This window comes from Pristiophorus japonicus, chromosome 17, assembly GCF_044704955.1.
Source record: "Pristiophorus japonicus isolate sPriJap1 chromosome 17, sPriJap1.hap1, whole genome shotgun sequence".
NCBI lineage: Eukaryota > Metazoa > Chordata > Chondrichthyes > Pristiophoridae > Pristiophorus > Pristiophorus japonicus.
The window spans coordinates 69603553-69620082 of NC_091993.1; the positions used below are offsets into that span (position 1 = coordinate 69603553).

The 16530-nt window shown below is 45.2% G+C and overlaps 1 long non-coding RNA gene across 3 annotated transcripts in view; it reads left to right on the forward strand.

The window, feature by feature from the left end:
• The first annotated feature begins 2216 nt into the window (after positions 1–2216).
• The window catches only part of LOC139227782 (uncharacterized), a 52924-nt gene continuing 38610 nt past the window's right edge, over positions 2217–16530 (forward strand). For 2 of the 3 annotated variants that reach the window (XR_011587464.1, XR_011587463.1), the window contains exons 1-2: positions 2217–2527; positions 8278–8515. This is a non-coding gene — a long non-coding RNA (uncharacterized lncRNA). Of the gene's footprint in view, positions 2528–5314; positions 5897–8277; positions 8516–16530 lie in introns of those variants that run through there. The other variant, XR_011587465.1, reaches the window with a different exon arrangement.

Sequence of the window (16530 nt, forward strand, 5' to 3'; positions counted from 1 at the left end):
ACATGATAAAAGATTATTTTTTTGTTGCTGCCTGTGTTGGTATAATAAATAGATGGGAGGGGCATTCCTGGCCTCCAATCTCACCTTGCATTGAGTTCACTTGTTGGGTGCCTTACTGTAGGGACGCTACTCCCCAGAAACTGGTGCTTTGGTCTCTCCCCTGGATCCTTGCCAACTGGGTGGGGGGGGGGGGGTCAATAGGGGTCCTGGGGGCAGGATAAAGAAGCCAAGGCAAATAATGACCTGTATCTTCAACCTTCCCCTCCCCCACATGTTTTGAGGCAGACAGGGCCAGCTGGATGCTGATAGGTTGGAGAGTAAGTTTCCATTGTTTTGGGTTTTAATTTGATTTGTGCCTCCCCCAGGAGGTTACCTGGCTACTGGTTTGTGGGTGGGGTTGGTGTGAATCGTCATGCTTCAGGCATCATGGCTGTGTGGGGCAGGCTGAATAGGCCAGTTGGTCTTTTCCTGTCCATTACTTTGACAGAGGGCCCATTCTGGTTGGCCTGATCTAGTCGGCAGCTGTGTTGTGTTGCTGCGTTTTGTTCGCAAGGCCCAGGTTGTGGCGCATGCCCTGTGGGAGGAAAAGGTGGGTAGCTGCCTCCTCACAAGAGCACTGTGCCTGATAGTTGCCCAGAGAAGAAAATCAACCCTATTCAATAGGCCATCACTATGTTTTCTGTTTAGTTTTCGTGTTTCTATACATATCGCATGTTCCATGTGAGCTTTAAGTGCTCTGCCTCGAGGTGGGTGGAGGCATTCAAGGAGGAGATAGTGAGGGTCCAGAGCAAATTTGTTCCCACAAAGAAATAGGGTGGAACTCCCAAATCTAGAGTCCCCTAAATGTCAAGGAGCATACAGGGTAGGATAAGGGAAAAAAGGGAAGCTTTTGTCAGACACCGAGAGCTCAATACTATAGAAAGCTGAGAGAAGTATAGAAAGGGCAGGGGTGAAATTTAAAAGAAAATTAGGAAAGCAAAGCGAGGACATGAAGAAATATTGGCAAGTAAAATCAAGGAAAACCTAAAGATGTTTTATAAATACATAAAGAGCAAGAGGATAACTAAGGAAAGTGTAGGGCCTATTAGAGACTTAAAAGCTAACCTATGTGTGGAGGCGGAAGACGCAGGTATGGTTCTTAATTAATACTTTGCGTCTGTCTTCACAGAATAGAGGGATGATTCAGACACTGTAATTAAGGAAGAGGAGTGTGAAATATTGGATGGGATAAACATAGAGAAAAAGAAAGTATTAAGAGCATCTTTGAAAGTGGATAAATCTCCAAGCCCAGATGAAATGTATCCCAGGCTGTTAAGAGAAAAAAGGGAGGAAATAGCGGAGACTCTGACCAGCATTTTCCAATCCTCTCTGGCTACTGGTGTGGTGCCGGAGGACTGGAGGACCGATAACATTCTGCCATTGTTTAAAAAGAGAGAAAGGGATAGACCGAATAGTTACAGGTCAATCAGCCTAACCTCGGTGGCGGGAAAATTATTGGAAAATTTCTGAGGGACAATATAAATCATCATTTAGAAAGGCATGGATTAATGAAGGAGAGTCAGCGTGGATTTGTTAAGGGAAGGTCGTGTCTGGCTAACTTGATTACATTTTTTGAGGAGGTAATGAGGAGGGTCGATGAGGGTGGTGCATTTTATGTAGTCTACTTGGATTTTAGCAAGGTTTTTGACAAGGTCCCACATGGCACACTGGTCACAAAAGTAAAAGCCCATGGGTTCAAAGGGAAAGTGGGAAGATTCATCTAAAATTGGCTCAGTGGCAGGAAGCAAAGTGTAATGGTCGATGGGTGTTTTTGTGCCTGGAAGGCTGTTTCCAGTGGGTTTCCACACAGGGCTTAATACTAGTTTCCTTGCTTTTTGTGCTGTTCATCATGACTTAGACTTGAATGTAGGGGGTATGATTAAGAAGTTTGCAGATGATATAAAAATTGGCCCTGTGGTTGATAGTGAGGAAGAAAGCTGTAGACTGCAGGAATGGTCTGGTCAGGTTGGCAGAAAAGTGGCCAATGGAATTCAATCTGGAGAAATGTGAGGTACAGGCAACTCTTGATTATCCGTACACGGATCTAACGGAGAACCAGCTGCAACGGCATTTTTAAAAACTGTGATTCTGTCCCGTGTACAGCTGCACATGACCATTAAACTCACCCCACACACAGTCCTGCGCTGACACACAGCATTATCACTACACACAGAGGAAGGGCTTTATTTTATAATAAAGTTTAATGCTGTCTCGACCTTAAAGGAATCGTTGTAGAGCAATCAAATTAACTCGAACCTGGACAGTCTGTCTGCTCATACTGTGACCCATCCTCACGTTATCAGATCGAAGGCATTGCTCCCAACCCGCTCTTTTAGGGCACTGTCCAGATCATCACGCTGGAAGCAAGTTCAGAGGGGCAAAAGATTTATTCAACTCTTCCTCCCTTCCCTGCCGTCTTTCCGTTTTCTGATCTTGGTGAATGTGCTCTTGTGCAGTCTGGAGTATCACTGAGGGTGCCGCCTCGGGGGTAAGTAAAGCCGAGTCTCATTCGACCCCCAGCGGTTGAAGCCTTTAGACTGGCTATTTTAAGAAAAAGTAGACACAGTATAACATGGGTCTCTTCACTTTATATTAAAATGAATAGGTGGACAATCCCATCCTGGAGCAGAAAAGCATCAAAGTACTGTATAAATTTGGGACTCAAACATTCTCGGCAAGTACGTGCACTTGCCCTAGCGACAAAATCGTTTACCCGGAATAGCCTGATCCCCGAGGGACCCAGATAATCGAGAGTTGCCTGTAATGTATTTGGGGAGGCTTAACAAAGCAAGGGAATACACAATAAATGGTAGGATACTGAGAAGTGTAGAGGAACATAGGGAACTTGGAGTTCATGTCCACAGGTCCTTGAAGGTAGCAGGACAGGTAAATAAGAGGGCATATGGGGTACTTTCCTTTATTAGACGAGGCATAGAATATACGAGCAGGGAAGTTATGTTCGAGCTTTATAAAACACTAGTTAGGCCGCAGCTAGAGCACGACATACAGTTTTGGTCACCACATTACAGGAAAGATGTGATTGCACTAGTGAGAACACAGAGGAGATTTTTGAGGATATTGCCAGGACTGGAGATTCTTAGCAATGAGGAAAGATTGGATTGGGTTGTTTTCTTTGGAACAGATGAGGCTGAGGGGAGATTTAATTGAGTTGGATAAAATTATGAGGGGCCTAGATAGAGTAGATAGGAAGGACCTATTTCCCTTAGCAGAGAGGTTAATAACCAGGGGACATAGATTTAAAGTAATTGGTAGAAGGATTAGCGGGGAGTTGAGGAGAAATGTTTTCATCCAGAGAGCGGTGGGATTCTGGGACTCACTGCCTGAAACGTACTTTTAAAACGTACTTGGATATGTATTGAAGTGTCCTAACCTACAGGGCTACGGATCAAGAACTGGAAAGTGGATTAGGCTGGATAGCTCTGTTTTGACTGTGCAGACATGATGGGTCGAATGGCCTCCTGTGCCATATATTTCTTTGATTCTATTTATGTAAAAGTGCTGAGAGTCTATTACACTCAGAGGCCTCATTTTTCAGAATGAAACGCAGAGAACAATCTTAAAAATATATAGAATGAAACCAAGTAATTTGCTCAAGATAACTTGGAGAGATTGGTACAAAGGCAAGGCAAGGAGCAAGCAGTCGCAATGTAGAAGAACGTCCAATAATTAGCCTCCAAATGACCAATTAAGATTACTTTTGCAGAGCACCTGAACTTAAAGGGACAGGCCAGGTTAGCGGATGTTCATTCTATTTGCGCTCAAGACCCCAGGTTACCTCTGCGCAATGCCAAGGGAGAGCAGCTAGAAGATATATATATATTAAAAAAGATTTTGTGTCTATCACACCTCAAGCATCATACTTTGTCCCCTATGCAAATTTCTGTATCATGCTTAAAATGATCGAGGAAAAAAAGGAACAGTTAGTTCTTGCTGATTTATTCTGACCTTGGGAAGGAGCCAAGGATTTACAAGCAGTAGCCAATGTAAAGAGAAATCTTCCCCTGCAGTAAAAATGAGTTCCAAATGACCTCGAAGAAAGAAATAACTTGCATTTACATAGCGCCTTTCACAACCTCAGGGCATCCTAAAGTGCTTTACAGCCAATGAAGGACACAGATTTAAGGTTGTTGGTAAAACTACCAGAGGCGAGTTGAGGAGAATTGTGGTTATGCAGCGAGTTGTTGTGATCTGGAATGCACTGCCTGAAAGGGTGGTGGAAGCAGATACAATAATAACTTTCAAAAGAAAATTGGATAAATACTTGAAAGGGGAAAAATGCGTGGAGCTATGGGGAAAGAGCAGGGTGTGACATGAATAGGAAAACTCCTTCAAAGAGTTGGCACAGGCATGATGGGCCAAATGGCTTTTTGTCCTGTATCATTGATTTTGTAAGTACTTTTTAAATGTAGTCACTGCTGTAATGTAGGATCAGGATGTTTGTAACAGCATTGAGCCTGTAATTGACCTTAGGGGTGCCTATTTACAGCAATTGGACATTGTGACCTTCAAAGGATAGGCCACATTAAATGTAACTACACCTTTGTGGCAGAATACCAGTTACATTCTATAATAAGAGGCTCAACAATTTACTGTGAGCAATCCCATGGGAGACCCTTTAAAAATATCTGCAAACATTGTACAAAATATGGGGGTTTTGCAGACGTGTTTTGTAATGTAATATCTTTCTGTTGACGTAGAAAGCTGCGAGCTTGCCAAGGTGACCTTCGGTCTATCGTGTTGCATTTTCCGCATTGGGTGGTGCTTTAAGAGTCAAGGTTAAAGTTCAGAATGCACACTTGTACGCCCATTTATGGGAATAAAGGATACAGGGAAGATCATCTTGCATGAACGTTCTCGGAAAGGCTGAGACAATGCAGCCTGTGTTTTAAGCTGGCTGGACGATTTGGACTGATGCGAGAAGAACCGTTAGCAGATGGCACACTTGCATTATGTGCAGGACTGGGGTGGAGTTGAAAGGCCAGTTCAAACGTAGGCTCAGTAAACAGCACAAGAATCCGGCTGGAAGAAAAGCGGAAACACACGCAAGAAATGAGCTATTGCTGGGGACAACAGAGTAAAACTTAGTCCAGTGAAGAGAGACGAGGAGGAAGCGACCTGGAGATGCTGGCAGTGCAGTGTTCAAATCCCAGTCCAATTCCCCTAGCTCACAAATCCTTTCCTTGGCCTGTAATTGAACTCAGTCACCTTCATTCAAATTCTTGCGCCTGTTTGCAGGTCGCTTTGCTGGACCGTACGGTCTGTGTGAGCCTTAAGTGTGCTGCCTCGGGCTGGGTGGAGGAAACCCCACTGCTCCCCACCCTGCAAAACTTCACCTCCAACCAGTGGAGGGAGGGATCGGCATGAATGGTCCGACCCTGAATAACCCTAGGTCAACCAGGAGCCTTGGCAGCAAGGGGCTGGGGACATTCGAGTGGGACGGAAGTTCAAGAAAATATGTAAAAGAGGGAAATTAGAAATGCAAGAAAAAATAGTATTGCATGGATTAGAGTTTAAGAGTGAAATTTAAAATAATTAACATGCTCCCCAGTACACTCTATACGTCTAATGTTTAACTGGCACAGAACATAATGTGCTGGGCTGTCTGCCAAGTGGGTTGACCTCTAATATTTGGAAGCACATTAAGTTTCAGTAGAAGTCCTTGTTTGGACGAGGTTCAGTGTCAATAAGGCTGTTATTCTAACATTCTGCTGCTTTTCAGTGTCTGTTTGCTACAGGTCTCACAGTGTGGTTCTCTGTCACGCCTACTTCCCCCTGTGTACACGACGAGTGAGAGTACATTCAGTTCCCATACAGCTGGCAAACATCCCTCGCTCACGTCAGTACATCCACTATTTATGTTCTGACATTAATCTTCGGCTCAAGTGAGAGCCACGTTCCTTTGTGTAGATGTTGTGATGATATGGATAGTTCAGCAGCCAGTTTACTCGATCTTGTGTGAAATGTGGGCATTTAATAGGAGTCAGTCATTTAGTATTTTTGTGATGGTTCTTTCTATGTTGTAGAACGCCTTGTAAGAGTTTTATTCTGCTTCAAAATTAACCCTTTCAGAACTTTTAACATTTTGGCATCAAAATAAAAAAAATAAAGGATTTGGATTTATATAGCGCGTTTCACGACCTCAGGACGTCCCAAAGCGCTTCTAAAGTGTAGTCACTGTTGTAATGTAGGAATTGCAGCAGCCACTTTGCACAGAGCAAGGTCCCACCATCGGCAATGCGATAATACCAGATCACCTATTTTAGTGATGGAGGTTGAGAGATAAAAATTGGCCAGAATACTAGAGTGAAATCCTCTGCTCTTCAAAGAGTGCCATGGGATAATATGCGTTCATCGGAGAGGCCAGACAGGGCTTCGGCTTAACATCTCATCCTAAAGGTGGCACCTCTGACTGTGCAGCACTCCCTCAGTACTCTGAAGTGTCAAACTGGATTATGTGCTCAAGTTCCTGGAGTGGGACTTGAACCTTCTGACTCAGAGGCGAGAGTGCTACCCACTGAGCCATGATGCCCAAGTAAGTGTCAGTACCTGAAGAAGAGGAAGAGAGATAGGGGCAGACAGCTACGCACATGTACAACTTACATCTTGTAAGCTTTAAACTAAGCGCCAGCATTAAGGGTGCCAAAGAGTTTGCTGTAAATAATTATATCAACGCATTTGATTTTATGTCATGTTAAAAGTTGGACAAGTGAATGTAATTAGTCCTGAAGTGTTCTGTGTCACACAATGCTAGGATGTAGTTTGATCACCTCGGTTTCCCACACTGTAAGTTTAGCATCTTGAATGCGCCATTAGCTGAGGCGAAGTGCCAATTGCAGGTGCTTTCTCACGAGATACGGTTGGGAACATTAGCAAGTGAGTCACACAGGTGTCGAAATCTCGACCTCCGATAAATGACTCGGACACCTTCAGCTCCGGCAGAAGTTTCTTTAATTTACTTGCTAGCAAGGGAAAGGTCACACTCAGTCAATGGCTAAGTGAACACCTACGAAATGGTACAGTTTCACGAGATATTTATACAGTAAAACCCAAGTTATGGCCTCTCCCTGTGTATTGGCTCTGTCTCGCAGTCAGTGAATACAGGTAAAGAGTTAATTACTACATCCTTGTCCTGACATGGTTTCCAGATATTTCCTTTTGTCAGGGTTATTAGTTGGCCAGCCGGCCATTACTCGATGAGAGTGTGGTAATGAGCTATTACCTGCATTGCATTGTGTCAGGATTGTCCAGTTTCCTAGTCAGTTATCTTTTTGCATCAAATGGATGAGGTCTCTACAAGAGATAATGGCTGGTGGTTTGAGTACTTCGAAAAGGGTGGGGTGGAGTGCAACTGGTGTTGTATAGACAATAGGAGAGCACCATGGGGGGTACTTGTCTCAGCAGGACTTGCCTCCTAGCTGTCTGGTGGCTATAAGCCAATTCAAGCCAGGTTTAGCTGTTTATGCAAGCTGACTGCTTTATGCAGAAATTTCTAGAAGGACCAGGACTCCATTTTGTTATATATTGCAAAGGGCACAAAAATACCGTGTGGTATCAGCTTAGATAAAAATACATTTCCACACAGGCCACTGTCACATAGCTGCTAACAGCCAGCAAACGAGCAGCATTGGCAAAGAGCAGGAAGGTGGTTGTTTAACTCTTTGGCCAGAAAATACTTTTGGTGTATTGAACACTGGGGAGGGGAGTGAAGTTAAACCTTTACAAGTGGGGGAAGAAGAACTAAATCCCCTGGATGGGCTGATGGTTGAAGGCACCACTAGTTGCAGCAACAGGCCATAAAAACGAGAAGGCTCATTTTCTAGTGTATACTGAGTTAAAAGAAAGACTTGCATTTATATAGGGCCTAGTATTCATGAGCTGCAAGGCCCACCCATTTGCTGCCCAAAACACCGCCGGTGGTCTCCGAGAGACTAGGGTGGTACTTTGCCTGAAAGATTCCTCTAAGAGAGGTGGCAGTACTGCCTGGCGGCAAAATAACGGCTCAATCTGGGCAGCAGCGGGCAGGAGCTCTCAATCTCGATGGCAAAGGAGCCTGCTGCCCAAGTGCCGCTGAGGAGGGAGGGTGGAAGACCTGAAAAGTAAAATTAGCACAACAACAACAAAAAAATCACCGAAACACCATCAGGGGACCCCCATCCAGGTAACATTGCTTGCTGTAAAAAATTTTTTTTAAAGATGTTTGCTTACCTTCTTTTGCAGGTCTTCATACCTACTGTCGGGGTAAGGACAGTGGTCCTTCCTCCTGCTGGCGGCGACTCCCGCCCGCACCAATCTGGCATCTCAGCGGGCAGGAGGCCACTTACACGATTAGGTCGCCAGAGGATGTCAGTGGGCGGTTCCCAGAGGCGCTCCCTTCCCGCCCGCTCCAACCCAAGTGGAAACTGGGAGCGAGAGGAAAACAGCAGGAAAACTCAGCGGCAGCAGGTGGCAGTGAGCGGTAAGGCCACCAATATTGGGGCCATAGCGCCTTTTCACGACTTCAGGACATCCCAAAGCACTTTGCAGTCAATTAAGTTCTTTTGAAGTGTAGTCATTGTTGTAATGTGGGAAATGTGGCAGTCAATTTGCACAGCAAGCTCCCACATAAAGCAATGTGATAATGACCAGATAATCTGTTTTAGTGATGTTGGTTGAGGGATAAAAATTGGCCAGGATACCGGGCAAAACTCCACTGCCCTTAGAAACATAGAAACTTAGAAAATAGGTGCAGGAGTAGGCCATTCGGCCCTTCGAGCCTGCACCACCATTCAATAAGATCATGGCTGATCATTCCCTCAATACCCCTTTCCCGCTTTCTCTCCATATCCCTTGATCCCTTTAGCCGTAAGGGCCATATCTAACTCCCTCTTGAATATATCCAATCTCTTCTTAGAAATAGTGCCATGGGATCTTTTACGTCCACCTGAGAGAGCAGAATAGAATTTGGTTGAATGTCTCATCTCTGACAGTGCAGCACTCCCTCAGCACTGCACTGGGGGAACATACGAACATAAGAAATAGGAGCAGGAGTAGGCCATTTGGCCCCTCGAGCCTGCTCCGCCATTCAATAAGATCATGGCTGATCTGATCTTGGTCTTAGCTCCCTTCCCTGCCTGCTCCCCATAACCCTTGATGCCCCGATCATTTAAAAATATGTCTATCTCCGCCTTAAATATATTCAATGACCCAGCCTCCACAGCTCTCTAGCGTAGAGAATTCCAAAGATTCACAACCCTCCGAGAGAAGAAATTGCTCCTCATCTCCGTTTTAAATGGGTGACCCCTTATTTTGAAACTATGCCCTCTAGTTCTAGATTCCCCCATGAGAGGAAATGTCCTCTCTGCATCTGTTCAACCCCTTCAGAATCTTATACGTTTCAATAAGATCACCTCTCATTCTTCTAAACTCCAATGAGCATAGGCCCAACCTGCTCAACCTTCCTTCATAAGACAACCCCTTCATCTCAGAAATCAACCAAATGAACCTTCTCTGAACTGCCTCCAATGCAAGTATATCCCTCCTTAAAAAAGGAGACCAAAATTGTTAGGAACACAATAACTGGCGTCGAGTACACGAATCCAATGCAAAGATGCAGCAAACTGTGGACCTCCTGGAGAAGTTCTCAGAGGGTGAGGACTGGGAAGCTTATGTCGACCGGCTAGACCAGTACTTTGTAGCCAATGAGCTGGACGGAGAAGGAAGTGCTGCAAAAAGGAGAGCGGTCCTCCTCATGGTCTGCAGGCACCGGTCACCTACGAGGGCACGGTGCATGAACTGCCACTCTAGATTGTCCCGGGCAATGGCCCCACACTGCTTGGAAGGAGCTGGCTGGGCAAAATCCGCTGGAACTGGGATGACATCCGAGCGCTATCACATGTCGATGAGGCCTCATGTACCCAGGTCCTCAACAAATTTCCTTCCCTTTTTGAGCCAGGCATTGGAAACTTTTCCGGGGCGAAGGTACGGATCCACTTGGTCCCAGAGGCACGACCCATTCACCACAAGGCGCGAGTGGTACCTCACATGATGAGGGAGAGAGTGGAAATCGAGCTGGACAGGCTGCAACGCGAGGGCATCATCTCCCCAGTGGAATTCAGCGAGAGGGCCAGCCCGATTATTCCAATACTCAAAAGTGATGGCACGGTCAGGATTTGCGGTGATTATAAAGTAACTATTAATCGTTTCTCACTACAGGACCAATACCTGCTACCTAAGGCAGACGATCTATTTGCGACGCTGGCAGGAGACAAGACGTTCACCAAGCTCGACCTGACTTCGGCAGGAGCTGGAGGAGTCTTCGAAGCGCCTCACATGTATCAACACGCGCAAGGGACTGTTCATCTACAACAGATGCCCATTTGGAAATCGGTCGGCTGCAGCGATCTTCCAGAGAAACATGAAGAACCTACTCAAATCGATACCACGCATGGTGGTTTTTCAGGACGACATATTGGTCACGGGTCGGGACACCATCGAGCACCTACAAAACCTTGAATAGGTCCTCTAGCGACTGGATCGCGTAGGGCTGTGGCTGAAGAGGTCGAAATGCGTCTTCATGGCAACAGAAGTAGAGTTTTTGGGGAGAATGATCACGGCGGACGGCATTCGGCCCACAGACGCCAAGACAGAGGCTATCAGGAACGCGTCCAGGCCACAGAACGTCACAGAGCTGCGGTCGTTCCAGGGAATCCTCAACTATTTTGGTAACTTCCTAACGGGGTTAAGCACCCTCTTAGAGCCCCTACATGTATTGTTGCGTAAAGGTTAGAACTGGGTATGGGGAAAAAAACCAAGTAATTGTTTTTGAGAAAGCCAGAAACATTTTATGCTGCAACAAGCTGCTTATATTGTATAACCCGTGTAAAAGACTTGTGCAAGCATGTGATGCATCGTCGTACGGAGTCGGGTGTGTATTACAACAAGCTAAAGTTGCGGGGAAGTTGTAATCTGTCGCCTATGCCTCTAGGAGCTTGTCCAAGGCCGAGAGGGCCTACAGCATGATTGAGAAAGGGGCATTAGCGTGTGTGTTTGGGGTAAAGAAAATGCATCAGTACCTGTTTGGCCTCAAATTTGAGCTGGAAACCGATCACAAGCCCCTCATATCCCTGTTCGCTGAAAACAAGGGGATAAATACTAATGCCTCAGCCTGCATACAAAGGTGGGTACTCGCGCTATCAGCATATAACTACACCATCCGGCACAAGTCAGGCACCGAGAACTGTGCGGATGCTCTCAGTCGGCTAGCATTGCCCACCACGGGGGTGGAAATGGAGCAGCCTGCAAATTTGTTGATAGTGGCGCAGCCCGCAGACTTATTGATGGTCATGGAAGTGTTTGAAAATGATAAATCACCTGTCACGGCCCGCCAGATTAGGACTTGGACCAGCTAAGATCCTCTGCTGTCCCTAGTAGAAAACTGTGTACTGCATGGGAGCTGGGCCAGCATTTCCGTTGAAATGAAAGAGCTAATCAAGCCGTTCCAGTGGCGAAAGGGAGAGCTGTCCATTCAGGCAGACTGCCTGTTGTGGGGTAACCACGTAGTGCTACCCAAAAAGGGCAGGGAGACGTTCATCTCGGATCTCCACAGCACACACCCGGGTACAGTAATGATGAAAGCGATAGCCTGATCCCACGTGTGGTGGCCCGGCATCGACTCTGACTTAGAGTCCTGTGTACGGCAATGCAGCGTGTGTGCTCAGTTGAGCAACGCGCCCAGAGAGGCACCACTAAGTCTGTGGTCCTGGCCCTCCAGACCATGGTCAAGGATCCATGTCGACTATGCGGGCCCATTTCTCGGTAAAATGTTCCTGGTGGTGCTGAATGCTTTTTCAAAATGGATTGAATGTGAAATAATGTTGGGAAGCACCGCCACCGCCACCATTGAAAGCCTGAGGGCCATGTTTGCCACCCACGGCCTGCCTGACATACTGGTCAGTGACAATGGGCCATGTTTCACCAGTGCCGAATTTAAAGAATTCATGACCCGCAATGGGATCAAACATGTCACCTCGTTCCCATTTAAACCAGCCTCCAATAGGCAGGCAGTGCGGGCAGTACAAACAATCAAACAGAGCCTTAAATGAGTTACAGAAGGCTCACTCCAAACCCGCCTGTCCCGAGTACTGCTCAGCTACCGCACGAGACCCCACTCACTCACAGGGATGCCTCCGGCTGAGCTATTCATGAAAAGGACACTTAAAACCAGACTCTCGCTGGTTCACCCCAACCTGCATGATCAGGTAGAGAGCAGTCAGCAGCAACAAAATGTAAACGATGGTCACGCCACTGTGTCACAGGACATTGATCTGAATGACCCTATGTATGTACTAAACTATGGACATGGTCCCAAGTGGATTGCAGGCACGGTGATAGCTAAAGAAGGGAGTAGGGTGTTTGTAATCAAACTAGACAATGGACACATTTGCAGAAAGCACCCGGACCAAATGAGGCTGCAGTTCACAGACTGCCCTGAACAACCCACAGCAGACACCACCTTTTTCGAACCCACAACACACACCCAAAGGATCAACGACACCACCCCATGAACAGGAAATAGAACCCATCACACCCAACAGCCCAGCAAGGCCAGGCTCACCTAGCAGCCCTGCAGGGCCAACAACATGTAAGCCCAGTGAGGGCACAGCCAACATATCAGAGCAGACATTTTTACCGAGGCAGTCCACCAGGAAAGAATGGCTCCCGACCACCTCACCTTGTAAATAGTTTTCACTTTGACTTTGGGGGGGAGTGATGTTGTGTATCTGTAAAGCATACACTCCCATATTCTGCCACCAGGGAGTGCATCCCCTGAAGTTCCAAAGGATCCCAGCATCCCTTGGGAGCACTGTATATAAGCCGGCCCCTAAGGCTTGTTCCTCACTCTGGAGTGTCTTAATAAAGACTGAGGTCACTGTTACTTTAACCTCCCTGTGTGCAATCTCATCTGTGTTAGGAACACAATAAAAACTGTACACAGTACTCTAGGTGTGGCCTCACCAATACCCTGTACAGTTGCAGCAGAACTTCCCTACTTTTATACTCCATCCCCCTTGCAATAAAGGCCAACATTCCATTTGCCTTCCTAATTACTTGCTGTACCTGCATACTAACTTTTTGTGTTTCATGTACACATACCCCAGATCCCTCTATACCTCAGCATTTTGTAGTCTCTCCTCATTTAAATAATAATTTGCTTTTTTATTCTTCCTACCAAAGCGAATAACCTCACATTTTCTCACCTTATACTTCATCTGCCAAATTTTTACCCACTCACTTAACCTGTCTATATCCCTTTGCAGATTCTTTGCGTCCTCTTCACAACTTGCTTTCCCATCTATCTTTGTATCATCAGCAAATTTGGCTACATGACACTTGGTCCCTTCATCCACGTCATTAATATAGATTGTAAATAGTTGATCCCTGTGGCATCCCGTTAGTTACAGTTTGCCAACCTGACAATGACCCATTTATCTCGACTCTCTGTTTTCTGTTAGTTAGGCAATCGTCTATTCATGCTAATATATTACCTCCAGCCCCTTGAGCTCTTATCTTGTGCACCTTTTGTGGGGCATCTTATCGAATGCCTTCTGGAAATCCAAATACACTATATCTACTGGTTCACCTTTATTTACCCTGCTCATTACATCCTCAAGAACTCTAGCAAATTTGTCAAACATGCTTTCCCTTTCATAAAGTCATGCTGACTCTGTTTGATTGTATTATGATTTTCTAAATATGTCAGCCTAGATTTTTGTGCTCAGCTCAAAGTTAGCTGATCTTAGTTGCAGTGATATATTTGGGCTTCTGGCCCAGGGAAAGGAATAATCAACCATGAGTGTCATCCTGTTGTTCAGTAAGCAGTAACCAATCACCTCCAACCCCAATGCCATGGAACAATGCACATTTGAAGATGTTGGCTGTGATTGGTGCTGGCTGTGATTGGTGCTGGCTGTGATTGGTACTGGCTGTGATTGCCTCCAGGATAGAAACATATTGAAACATATAGAACCAGATAAGGATATGGGAAGAGGAGTATGCCATTGAGCTCCTCAAGCCTGTTCTGTGATTCAATTTGATCATGGCAGCTATGCAGTTCAGAGCCTGGTCACACACTGTTGAATCTCAGAGTGAGGTAGGTGGCACAGCAAGTAGTGTAGAGGGGGGGCAGAAAGTTGGACAAGGTCATTGATAAATTAAGTTAGTGGGCAAAACCTGGCAGATGCAGTTCAGTTTGGGGAAGTGTGAGGTCATCCACGTTGCACCTAAGAAAGATAGATCAGAGTATATTCTAAATGGTGAGAAGCTAGGAATCGTGAAAGAGCAGAGAGATTTGTGAGTATATGTACAGAGACTTGTGGACACGTACAAAAAAATATTTACGAAGACTAATGGAATGTTAGCCTTTATCTCAAGTGGCTAAAATACAGAGGAGAAGTTTGGCTACAGTTGTATAACACTCTGGTTAGACTACATCTGGCGTAATGCATTCAGTTCTGGGCAGCACACCTCTGGAACGATATAGTGGCCTTGGAGTGAGTGGAGTGCAGATTCACCAGAATGATTCTGGGGCTAAAATGTTTAAATTATCAGGACAGATTGCATAGACTAGGCTTGTATACCCTTGAGTATAGAAGATTAAGGGTGGTCTAATTGAGGTGTTTAAGATGAATAAATGATTTGATAGTTGGATATAGATAATCCATTTCCTCTAGTAGAGGATTTCAGAACAAGGGGGAAATAACATTAAAATTAAAGCTAAGCCGTTCAGGGGTGATGTCAGGAAGCACCTTCACACAAAGGGCAGTGGAAATCTAGAACTTTCTTCCCCCAAAAAGCTGTTGAAGCTGGGGACCAATTGAAAATTGCAAAACTGAAATTGATTGATTTTTGTTAGGCAAGGGTATTAAGGGTTATGGAACCAAGGTGGGTAAATGGAGTTAGTCCATCGTGATCTATTTGAACTGCAGAACAGGTTTGAGGGTCTGAGTGTTCCTATAACATTAGAATCTGGTCTCACTGCTGTATCCCAGAGTGAGATCAGAACCTTAATCTAGAATTATAATGGTTTCTTAGTGCTGCACTCCTTTTATAGGGGAAGAAAATCATTAAAAAACAGATGTAGTTAAAAGTCCCATTTCAAAGCCCTCATTACCTCTAATCCTGGTGCTTTTGATATTTTGTGTAATGCGTAAACAACCCTCCCTTTTTAGTCTGTTTGCTTTGTACCTTTCACTGAATAAGAAAGGATTACGAAATGTCACTGTATCTGGTCTACTACATCCTCATGTTACCGACTTCTGACCTGCACGTTGATAGATGGGGGCGGGGGAATCAGATAAGGTGCTGTGTATCTTTGCCAATGATAGTAGGTCAGGCATGTGACTGGAAAGTGTTACTTATGGATCAAAGCCACTATTCCTTTTCCTGAAATCTATTTTTAACATCTTCCTGTTTTGTGCAAAACCGTTCGTGCCAATGTACTTTCATTGTCATAGGAATGTTTCAAGGTGAACAAGAAATTTTGTATGTAAATGTAAAATAAAAGTTTCTTAATTTTTGGAGTATATTTTCTTTTGGGTTCATTTTCTGGGTGAGGGATTCTTGCACAAAGAGATGGAACACTTTCCCATATAAAGAAAGGACTTGCATTTATATAGCACCTTTCGCAACCTCAGGATGCCCCAAACACGTTACTACCAGTGAAGTACTTTTGAAGTGTAGTCACTGTTGTAATGTAGAAAATGCAGCAGCCAAATTTACACACGGCAAGGTCCCACAAACAGTGATGAGAAAACAACCACATAACCTGTTTCAGATTTAGAGGAATAAATACTGGTCACTGGGGAGAGCTACCCTGCTCTTCTTTGAATAGTGGCCATGGGCACTTTTACTTCCACCTGAGAGGGCAGACAGGGCCTCGGTTTAATGTCTTTTCCGAAAGACGGAACCTCCGACAGTGTAGCACACCCTCAGTACTGTACTGGAATGTCAGCCTAGATTATGGGCTCAAGTCTCTAAAGTGACACTTCAACCGAGAATCTTCTGACTCTGAGGTGAGAGTGCTAATATTGAGCACAGCTGCTACTGACTCTAATACCAGGGACCTCTAGGTGAGAGAACGTGTCTCCGCCTCAGCCTCCACACAGCACCCTTGCTACACCAGGGTGATGTATTTCCCTTTACACACAACTTCCATGCTGTGGCCTTTCTGAGTGACATTGGCATCTTAGGCATAATGTAGATAGATTATTCTTTTGTGTTTAGCTTTGATCTGAGGATCACTGTTCCTTTTGTAAATGAATTAATGAACATTTGTGAAAAGTGAGTCAAAATTTCATTTTTTTACTCATTAAGTTCATTGATGAAAAACTTATACAACAACTGAGCACTTTACTCTGGGCCAGCACTGGAGTTATCTTGTAAAAGGACTTTAGGCTGAATGAAAAGGTCTCCAAAAGATCGGGAGCAGTACAA